The sequence below is a fragment of the Scyliorhinus canicula genome, chromosome 21, assembly GCF_902713615.1.
Source record: "Scyliorhinus canicula chromosome 21, sScyCan1.1, whole genome shotgun sequence".
Lineage (NCBI taxonomy): Eukaryota > Metazoa > Chordata > Chondrichthyes > Carcharhiniformes > Scyliorhinidae > Scyliorhinus > Scyliorhinus canicula.
The window spans coordinates 30,440,590-30,452,355 of record NC_052166.1 but is presented as its reverse complement, the minus strand read 5'-3'; the positions used below and the strand labels follow the sequence as shown (position 1 = coordinate 30,452,355).

Here is an 11,766-nt window from a genome sequence, read left to right as displayed (position 1 = left end):
TCCGGGTGCTCCGGTTTCCTCCCACAGTCCAAAGACGTGCAGGTTAGGTGGATTGGCCAAAATAAATTGCCCTTAGTGACCAAAAGTTGAGGAGGGGTTATTGGGTTAAGTGGATAGGGTGGAAGTTAGGGCTTAAGTGGGTCGGTGCAGACACGATGGGCTGAATGGCCTCATTCAGCACTGTATATTCTATGTTCATCACAGTATCTATTGAAGACTAATCATGATGACAATGTCCCGTCTTTGTCCCGTCTAACCCATCCCCGCCATATATGTACTGCAATTTTCTCTAATTTGCAAAGGCCAATGTTGGACAGGAAAACCAGCGTTGAAGACGCAGACAGTGTTGGCAACTTTCTCTGCAAAATAGGGCGGAACTTCAAAAAGAAAGTATGGGTCCCATAGCGTATCACTGGTGGGATTCGCCTACCTGCCATCATTATAAACATTCAATGATTCGGGGCGCAATTCTTAAAGGCCGCCCCAGTACACAGCGAGCAAACCAATTCACCCCCCCCCCCCCCCCCCCCCCCCTTTCCAGGTACCCCCAGCAGATACTACCTGGACACTGCCAATGCATCAAGCTGGCACTACCAATGAACTGCCCGGGTGTCGTGGGTATTACCTGGGCAGTGCCAGCCTGATGCCCTGTAAGTGCCCAGGTGATATGCCTGGGCAGTGCCAGGGCACTGCACTCATTTGAGCTCCCCTGAGAGATCTGCTCACCAGGTGTGTGCCTTTGGACATCAGTTGTGTTCCATTCCATTCTGCCATCACTCCATCATGAATGGATATTTTGATGGGGGGTTGATTGCAGTCTATGGGCCTGATAATGATATGTAAATGTATTATATTGATCCTCCCGACGTTCAAATGCAACCTGTCACTGATGGGGTGGGGGCGGGAGTGGGTGGAGAATCGTAACATGCTTTCAAGCTGGTGTAAAATGTTACTTTGCCTTTTTCTTTTCCCGCTCCCATTGCCGATCCCGGGCCCGACACAAACGAGAGCAGAATACTTCCGCCCCAGTCTATGACACCGGTCTTGTACATCCTAAGGTGCACAGCGCGTTTCTTTTACATTAGATAGTCCTCGCCTCCTCCAGTTCCATTGGTGTTGTGTCCCCCGCTGTCCGAGCTAGCCACATCTTTCAAGTACCATACCTCTTCTGAGGCCCTTTTGAACAAAGGGGCCTGGGTTTTCCTTCAATTCTTTGGCACTTCTCGACCACATTTTCTCCACGTTAGAGTGAAGCAATGAAAACCTTCACACTCTCGGCACACAAGCAAGTGCCTGTGGTAGATCCCACTCAGTTCCAGCAGCAGGTTTTGCCTATCTGATTTCATCCTACTTATTCACACCGAGAACCTGTTTCTTCAATAACTGCAAATGCATTGGATGTAGCTGCGCGATACAGATGTGGATGGGGGTGGAAGGACCTTAATAAGCTTTGCTGAGAATGATACAGGCTACAGCTGTCATCTGAGGAAACTGACAGGAACATATTTGCCCTTGACAGCTCATTAGTGATTGGTAACACTTGCGTGAATGCTCATGCTAACATTTGGACTCAGTAAACTGATCTACGTCCATCAATCTGACTTCAGCGCCTGACATTGCTAACAGTTAGCAAATTAGGGAAGGGAAATTGGTGCAGCAATCCCTTTGAAATGAACATCAATGAGGGAGAACTTACATAACTGTAGGCGGGTGATAGTTAGAAAGGAGGAGATGGCATCTCAGAAGTCTCGGTGCTGACAGATTTTACATTATGCACCGTGACAAGGACATCGAGTCAAACTAATCTTGAACCTGAAGCTGGTTGAGTTTAAGAGAGAATGATTTTAATCAGCACATGCCTTGTTTGTCTGGCTGTCTCTATAATCCTCCATAAGCAAACATGACAGCATTTAGCTCGATGTGATTAGCATTCAGCCCTTTCTCTCTGAAGTATATTTTTACCCCAGGAAAATAATGACATGATTTAGAATCTTGATTTTGCCAATTCCAATAAAACATATCTTTTTCCTCCTGCATCAGCTCCTTTCATATTGATTGAAAGGGCAGCTGAAGTTCAGCAATCATTTTTTTTTTCCAGTTTTACTTTTTTCTCCGCTCTGCATGATTTTTTTTATGCGCGCTAACACATTGCAAAGAGTGTGTGGAAATCCTCCTCTGATGTCTGCCTGCGCATGGGAAATCACAGGCAGGATTTAACGTTCGGGGTTATGAACGCAATGCCCAAACCACTCCTGGGGGCTGACACTGCATCGGGATAGGCGGATGCAGTCACACCCGTCATTTTGCCTGGGGTGGGCGGGTTTGGTATCCACCCAGCAGCAGCGGGCAAAAGATAGAGGCAGGGCCTGTAAAATGTAGGCCTGATATAAAGGCCTAGCATAGCAACGGAAGCACAAGATCAGCAGGTGGAGAATCAGAGGTCTGGCATATATTCTGTCTCAGTCCTTGTGGTTACGGTGAAAGCAGCAAGAGGTAGGAGCGTCTTCTTGCTGGAGGGTGACAGGAAAAGGCCGCTCAGCAAACTAAGTAGACCTGGTTGGTGGGGACAGTAAACGTCAGAAGTCGGTGTTCTCCAGGTGATCCGGGTGCAGTGCCACAAATAGTTTGATGACCTCCTTCGCTATGACAAGGCAAATGCAACCCAACACCCAGAAGATGGGGCTCCAGCACCAAATCCACCAGCAGATATAGACATTGAATCCCTAAAGTGCAGGAGGTGGCCATTTGACCCATCATGTTTGCACTGACCCTCCGAAGGAGCAGTCTACCTAGGCCCACTAGGCTGCCCTATCCCCGCAACCCCACCTAATCTATGGACTTTAATAGGAAATTTAGCATGGCTAATCCACCTAACCTGTACATTTTTGGGCTGCGGGAGGAAACCGGAGCAGCCAGAGAAAACCCACTCAGACATAAGTAGAATGTGCAAACCCCGCACAAACAGTGACCCAGTGTGGAATCAAACCCGGGTCCCTGGCATTGTGAAGCGACAGTGATAGCCACTCTGCCATCGTGCCACCCTAAATGTGTGCTCAGGGTAATTAATGACACATCAGCAAGGCCCAAAGTACTTGTGCTTTTGAGAAACAGGCACTGATACATGCAGCTGACATTGCCTTATTGCTCCCTCTAATGTGGACGCTGAAGGCACGGCAAAGGAGGTGCGCACAGAAGTGCGCCAATTCGCCATCCTCAGAAACAGCAACATAAATTGCCAGGGCGACTCCACGTGACCATGAGGTAATTGGGAAAAGCTTGACGAGAGGGTGAAAAGATGCTGAATTCTGAAGCTATAGGAGTGCACCTTTTCCCTCTGACAGTATGCTCAAGTCTCAAATAATGGGAAGCCTGAGCATTGCTGAGTGCTCTACAGTTAGAGACAAGTTCTCATCTTCTCGTGTTTCCAACAAGGTCAGTTGAGGAGGGAGAACCTGCCGGTCCGGCAACATTGGTGGTGGAATCTGAAGAAACCAAACCTGTAGAGCCTGCATACAGTTACTTCAGTCAAACTCCATTCCCACCAGCACAGGCATCAATAGGACCTCATTTGGGATTTGGCACTGGGTAAGGGGGCACAACTCTAGTGAGCATGAAGTGGTCACAGAGGCAGCTGTGGACCATCCTACTAAGAACATGGAAGATTGACACAGACATGCTCAGCTGGGAACAGATGCTGGCCCTCGGATGTCCAAACTAGGCTCTACTTAGACCTGTAGTGTGAGATATGAACCCAAAGAAGTCACACGGACTCGAAACGTTAACTCTGTTTCGCTCTCCATGGGTGCTGTAAGATCTGCTGTGTGTTTTTCCAATATTTTCTGTTTTTCTTACAGAAAGCTCTTGTTGAGGTTGCAGATTAGTGAATGTCTCAAGAGTGTGAGCCCTTACTGTTGATGAACCTCACTGGCTGCTCGCTTCGTCCTTCGATGGTCACATCGACACAACTGATGATAGTGTCCATCTGTCCAAATCCAGGCGATAGAAACAAAACTCAGTTTGAAGTTGTGAGACGCACTGGTAGACTGTTGCTTTAGAGATGCAACCAAGGCCATCTGTTGCTCCTTGGAATGAGCCAGGAGACAAAGAAATTCAAGGCTACATTGACTGACAGTTACTGGCGGGGCACAGCAAACAGAATCATGAGGTCTGTGGTATTCCTCAATGTCAGAATGCAAATTCCAGTGACCATCATAGAATCACAGAATCCCTATAGATGCATTATGGCTTACCCCTTTCAGTCTTCGTATTGGTTGAGTAACTCTGAGAAAAGAATAAATAAAAATAAAACATTGCCGCGCCGTTACTAATGCGTAACCGAAAGGAGAAGAATAGGTTCGGCCCATCAAGTCTGCATCGACCCTACATGGGCAGCACGATGGTGCAGTGGGTTAGCCCTGCTGCCTCACGGCGCCGAGGTCCCAGGTTCGATCCTGGCTCTGGGTCACTGTCCACGTGCAGTTTGCACATTCTCCCCGTGTTTGCGTGGGTTTTGCCCCCACAACCCAAAAGATGTGCAGGCTCGGTGGATTGGCCACGCTAAATTGCCCCTTAATTGGGAAAAAAATAATTGGGTACTCTAAATTTTAAAAAAAGAAATAAAAAGTCTGCACCGACCCTTCGAATGAGCATGCTCCCATCCCATCCCAGTAACCCCAGCTAAACTTTTGAACACTAAGGAACAATTTAACATGGCCAATCCATCTGATCTGTACATCTTTGGACTGCAGGACAAAACCGGAGCACTTGGAAGAAACTCACATAGACACAGGAAGAAAATACAAAGTCCACACAGACAGTCACCAAAGGCTGGTATTGAACACGGGTCCCTGGTGCTGTGAGGCAGCAGTGCTGACCACTGTGCCACCGTGCCACCCAAAGTGCTGCAACATGTCCGGATAGTTTCTTTTCAGCAGTACACCTAATATTGAGGGCATGGTCTCCACTGTCTTCCTGTCCTCATCCCACTCCTCTGGCTGTCTCATACCCAGGACTCAGTATCTGTTCTTGAGGATGTTGTACCTCATCCTCAGACAACCCTATCTCCAATATCTTAAACCCTTGTACAGATGTTGCCTTCTTGCAGTCAATTCCGCTCACTGCTGAATAAACCCCTTGCTGATAGTCCACAATCCCACCACACCAAACACTTATTCTTCCCCTTTTGGTTACCCGTTAGTAACTGCGCGCCAATGTTTTATTTTTATTTATTCTTTTCTCAGAGTTACTCAACGCGAAGACTGAAAGGGGCAAGCCTAATCCATCTCCTTGCTTGCTCCAAAAACCTATCCATGGACCCCAGACAAGGGATATACCAGAACCAAGGCTGAAAGAACAGGTATTGCAGCTGATCTCATGCTTAATCTTACACTTGATCTTAACTGAATGAGCTGCGCGTCAATGGCCCTCCTCGCACACAAGGGATTCACCTGATCACACGTCTTGGTCGTGTCCACGTTGTCACCTTCTTTCACTCGGACTGCTCCTGATCCATTGTGTAAAAAATGCGTCCCACATAATTTGGCCCTTGACGAAGTGGCAAGCTCATTAACCGGGTCAACTGACCAATTATCTGAATCGGGTGGGTTGCCGGGTCCTGCATTCGGTTCTCCTGGGCACGAGCGCTGGTCAAAATGGCAATGGCAAACAGGCGTGAATGCCAAGGCGTGAACATTCATTTTCAGCCGCCTCCACAGAGCCCCACACACGGGCAAAAAGAAATATACCCCATATATCAGCGGGCAGCAGCTCAGAGCAGGGCCAACTTGTGGTTGTGAGACTTCCAACATTGCATGTGCAAAAACAAACTATTCCACCATCCAGATGGCCCTGGCCTCCACTTTCGTACTGATTATTGACTGTGCCAGGTGCATTTTGGGTGATATTATATTTGAGTTACAGGATACAGCTCACATAAATCCAAACTCAAGCTGCACAGGTTAATAATTCCGTGGGTCCACCACTTCACCTTATAAATCTATAGCAGAGACTTTACCTTAGGGCAAATTGGGTGCCTGTGGTTATTCACCACAGTGCTGAGGCCCTATCTTCTTTATTAATGTATACGGATTAGAAGCTGATTTAAACAATTGGCATGAGTCTTGCTTGGATTCTGGGAGATTGAACAGCAGTCAGCCAGCTCCCACATTTAGGAAAGGACCAAGGCTGGAATTCTCCGGCCTTGGGGTTCTCTTTTCTCGCTGGCAGCGCACCCCCGTCTCCGCGGGTTTCCTGGTGACATGGGATGGATTCAATGGGAAATCCCACTGACAAGCGCCGGGAAGAGAGAGACTCCTGCCGCTAGCGAACAATGTGCTGCTAAGAAACACAAGGCTGGGGGACTGGAGAATCCCACCCTAAATGTGCGTCTTTATCACATTGTTGGAATTACAGGCCGACAGCCTAATTGTCCATCACTGAAACATCGATTTTGTGGTGAGATGTTGGACGCCAGTTCACATACCATTCTCTCAATTGAATGAAGCAAGTGGTAATACCAGCCAGCACAGTGGGAGGCCATTTGGCCCATCATGCCATTTGAAAGAGTTCCACAATGATTCTACCTCCCCTGCTCTTTCCTCGCCCTAAACATTTCTCCTATTTGGTTCCCTTTTGCATGATCCTGTGGAAGTTGCTTCTTCAGGTAAACTTCATTCCAAATCACAACAACTCGCTGCATTATTTCTATTCCTCATTTCACCCAGAAATCTTGCCAATTGTTTTGCCAATTATCTTTGCCCTCTGGTTATTGTCTCGCCCAACAGCGGAAACAATTCCTCTCTGCTACATGGAAATCCCTCAAATGTGAAAACTTCTGTTAAATCTCCCCATAACCTTTGCTGCTCCAAGGAGAAAAATCCAAATTCCTCTCGCGTCTCCGTGTAACTGAAGTTATCCTCCTTGTTAATGATCTGGTAAATTCCCTCTGCATCTGTCAGACCTTGATTTCTCCATGGTGACCAGATGGCACACAATACTCTACGTGAAGAGTAGCCAATTATTGCAGATGTACCACAATATAAAAACACACCTATTATTTCTTTTTACACATGCCATCCATCTAAAGTGTTTATTCTAGTCTTTTAGAGACATGAATTATTCATTTACATACTTTGTAATTAAATCTTTCACCACAAATATTATACCTGAATAACTAATTGTTGAATTGCACAATTTGATTTTCCTCTGAGGGTTAACATTTTCAGTTACTTACAGGCTAAGAAACACCCGGGAGTAATTACAAGACCATAACTCATTCAAAGAGTCCAGAAGATATCACAGACAAAAGTATTGTACCTCTGGCAGTTATTAACCTACATCTGAACCTCGGATCAGACTGTGCTGCTAAAATCATGCACTGGTATCTTTTGTGCTGTCTGAGGGTTGTAAGAAATATATGTTACTGATTTATGTCAAGCACATTAAAAGGAGTTTGGAACTTGGATTATTCAATGATTAATATGTCATGCTTTCTTGTTGTCTGTCAGCTCCTAGATGTTGGTAATAACCACAATTTAACTTGGAAAGATCAGAACACTTCTATGCTTAAGTTGCCATGATGCCTCACGGCGCCGAGGTCCCAGGTTCGATCCCGGCTCTGGATCACTGTCCATGTGGAGTTTGTACATTCTCCCCGTGTTTGCATGGGTTTCGTCCACACAACCCAAAAGATGTCCAGGATAGGTGAATTGCCCACGTTAAATTGCCCCTTAAGTGGAAAAAATTAATTTATTTTAAAAAGTTTTTAACAGCCTTGTACATAAGGCTTGAGATCATTTATTACAGATCATATCAGTTGCTTGTGCAACCATGAGATGTAGCCCCGGAACACTTACACATAACAATTCATTCCTAGTTTATTAGTTTCTAGCTCTTTACAGATCCTTACAGATAATGCAAAAATATATACAATAATGCCCGCAATGAAATAAGATGCTCTGAGATGGTCACATTGGACATGTCAGCCTTCCTGCCTCGTTCTATTACCCACAATGCCCTTGGAAAGAACATTGTTACAACATTTTGAACCAACCCAACGTGAATAGCTTTTTGGGAAAGAGTTTCCCAGTCATCCTCTACTTGGTGAAGATATGTTTCTTCGCATTATTAGGGAACTGTCTCTCTCTAATTTTAAGGCATTCCCATCACTTTTTCTGGGCTTGTTCTGGCTCAGGTTGCCTGGTTTTATGTCCTATCCAATCATATGCTCCATTAATTTGAGATCCTGTTCTGAGCTGTGATAATCTACTCAGGCAGGAATCAGGTGAAGAAAGTCTCTGAAAAGCAGGGGCCTATCATCGGGGTTCTTATTCTTCCACATCTCATGACTGGGTCAGACTATAATTAATACAGACATGAGAAAAATGTATGTTTGCAGCATATCCAGCTGGGCAGAGGAGAGAAATAGAAGGAAATGACCTTGTGGGTGTGATATAGACAATAAATTAACAGATAGAAGAGCGCAAGTGATGAGAAAATGTTAGCTTTCACAAACACTGTTCCTGATGCTGGAATAATGACAGAATAGCTTGTAGTCTCATTAAAACGTGTTCTTTTCAACAAAGGCATTGAAGAAAAGTGTGATCGACTTTAAATAGTCGTTGTGCCTTGCACAATAAAAGGCATTAACTTTAACACTCAGAACATAAAACTGTCATCACCGAGTAAAGAAACAAAGAAACAATGAAATGAACAGTGGCCCAGCGAGGCTCTTGTGTATGTTTAAATTCAGAGGGTGAATTTTGGGGGCTGGAATGGAGGAGGCAGACAGGTGTGGAAACTCCTGCCACCAGCTACCATGCCAGTTCACCAGCACGGTCCAGCCTTCAGGCCATTTGCAAGGCACCCAGGTGAGGGGTGAGACGGCTTCAAAGCCCTGAGCAATGGGTCGCCAGTTGAGACCATGAAGAAGTCTATATACTCTTCCCTGTTTGCTGGAATTGTACAGTTGGCACATGGGCCTCCGGCAGTGACAAAAATATGACGAGCGAAAGAAGATGGCCCCTCAGCGACAGACTGGGGCAAGGGCTCCCAAAACACTCCTCCCTCACTGCCAATGTAGGAAAATGGCAATACCTGTAGCGGGCCATCCTGTGGTGAGGGGGGAGGGGGGTCTTCAGATGTAGCATTGTTATTCTTAAAGAATTTTAAAATGCTGAGACGGAACGTCCCTCTCGCCCTGTTACCTGCATAGATGTCCTGCAGCCTTTTCTCTGCTGTGAGCTTTCAATTGACTGCTCCAGTGCTCTGCTTAACTGGACAGCAAGCATGCCCTGTGGCAATAAACTGCCTCATTCAACAAACATAAAGTTGGCCGTACATATTGGGTAGGGTGCAGAAATGATCCCATCACTGGGGTCCCAACCCCAAAGCCAAAACTTTGGCACCCATTTTTAAAACATAATGCAATGACATATTCTGATCCTGTGCAGCTCAGAAACATGCATTTCTGCGCACAAGCTACTGGATTGTGGTTAACCTGACAAAGAGGCAGCTGCTTCATTCACTTCACTAAGATATAGCCTCCCAATAACTATCTCACTGATCAACATAAAGAAAAGGAAATCAATGCCTTCAGTTTGCACTGTGTGATATTAGTAAGGATTCATTAAGTTCATTGGTTTACTTTTCACTTTCCAGTTCATGGGATTTTATCTAAATTGTCATTAATATTAATTTCTGCTCTAAATGGCTGTTCTTTACAATCTTCAGTGCGAGCCATTTGTCGTGATTTATCTCAATGCTCATAAAGGTGAAGGTTGCCAGGAATTGAATCCTTTTTTTCCCTGCTCCCCTGGGCCAACTGTCGATGGTTAAGCTGCAGAGTAACTCTTCCTCCACCTGGCTTCGAAAGCACAATCATACCCCAAGATCTCCGAAGTGCAACCTGACTGCATTTTTAGATGCTACATAAACCACCCTAATGGTCTCTGAATGAGATGGGCAATTTAGTTCCAATTTGTGCATGAGTTATAGTACTTTTGCATTGTGAAGGAGCCCATTGGGGAGCTGCTTGGGACTGCCCAAGCTCCTCTCACTTAGAATCATTACAGCTGGCTAAAATAAAGATCTAAAAGTATAATTCGTCTGGGCAAGATTCAAATTTAGGTCCCAGAGCCGAAAAGCGGCTAATCAATTCTTCCACCTCTTTCCTTTCCCGCAGCAACAATCAATTTAAAACTACCACTTATTTACCAGGAAAGAAATATTGGGCCAGGTGTTCCTGGACAATAAATGGTGCATTGATGACACTCGCTGTTACTAATGGACGAAAAGGCTAGAAAATCCAAGCGACGACGCGGGTTACAAATCTCTAGAACTTGATTGTCTATTTTTATTACTCCACCATTTGCTTCCCACTGACAGTCACTATCCCTTAGCCTCCCCATTGATTTTTTTTTCAGAAGTTTCTGATTTGTCCCATTAATTGTATTCAACACACAAATAATTATTTAGGGCTGGCAAGGCAAAATGTGCCCAATACCAACCTCAGCCAGAATGGGTACCATTTGTATTCTTTGGTCACATCCCTGCACGTAGTAAATTACTTTGAGTGATTTTAAAATGTCAATGATTTTGTTAGTTTTTCAGCTTTTTCTCTGTGTAACACAAGGTGGATTTTTCTAATACTTAAACAGAGTGGTGCAGCAGGCAGGAAAGACAGAGTGGAAGCTCCTGACTACAAGGCCGCTTCCTTTGTCATATTTTTAGGGTCATTGAAAATAAATGTTAAGAGGCGGGTCCCAAGATATCATTCTGATGGAGTGCACCCACCCTCCCAGCAACTAAATTTGTAAAAGATCAGGGCGCTCTTTAAAAAGGGCACTCTGATTTAAAGAAATTAAAATAGAACCCACCCCCAATGAAACCACACCTGACAGTTCTGTCCCCACGGAATGCCAACCCATGCAACTGCCCCCCCCCCCCCCCAACATGGAACATCCCACAGCACTGTCCCTTGGCATTGTCCACTGGCACTGTCCAGGCACTGTCCCTGACACCTGGGCAGAGCCACGGGGAAGTGCCCAGGCATGGCTCTCTCCCGTGGGGTGATGTACTCACCTGCATGCCCCTCATGAGTTCTTCTTGCCAGCTGCACATCTAAGGGCGAACTGTTCAGATTCACCTTGGCATTCCTTCGCGCCAACATGAATGGACGTTCTACGTGGGGGGGGGGGGGATATTGCGGAATTACAAGGCATAAAGGCCTGATGATATCACGGTTATGTCGTTGGCAGAACAATTAGAACAGGAAATCCCATCGGCATGCTTTGTGTCTGCTGTGCGATTTCCCGCTCCTGTCACTAATTCTGCTTCCTGAAAATGGGAGCAAGGGGCAGCACGTGGCACAATGGTTAGCATTGCTGTCTACGGCGTGGATGTCCTGGGTTCGAATCCCAGCCTTGGGTCACTATCCGTGTGGAATTTTCACATTCTCCCCGTGTTTGCATGGGTTTCACCCCCACAACCCAAAGGTGTGCAGGTTAGGTGGATTGGTCACACTAAATTGCCCCTCAATTGGAAAATAATAATTAGGTACTCTAAATTTATTTTTAAAAATGGGAGCAAAATATCCCCACACCAAATCTATATTACACTGATGTGAGTTTGGTTTGCCCTCCTTGTCCATTGCTCCCTGTTTCTTTTTAAACACTCAGACTACAGGTTTACACTTCCCCCCTGCCACCCCCCCCCCCCCCCCACCCCCCACCAGCAGCTCTCACCCCCTTGCAGTCTTTTAGAGGGGGT

General features: G+C 45.9%; 1 long non-coding RNA gene across 1 annotated transcript; it reads left to right on the top strand.

Annotated features, from left to right (window-relative positions):
* Positions 1 to 2,422: 2,422 nt before the first annotated feature.
* Positions 2,423 to 7,324, top strand: LOC119955454. Its single transcript, XR_005458472.1, has 3 exons — positions 2,423 to 2,493; positions 5,241 to 5,356; positions 7,224 to 7,324. It is a non-coding gene; the product is annotated as an uncharacterized LOC119955454 (long non-coding RNA).
* Positions 7,325 to 11,766: the final 4,442 nt, after the last annotated feature.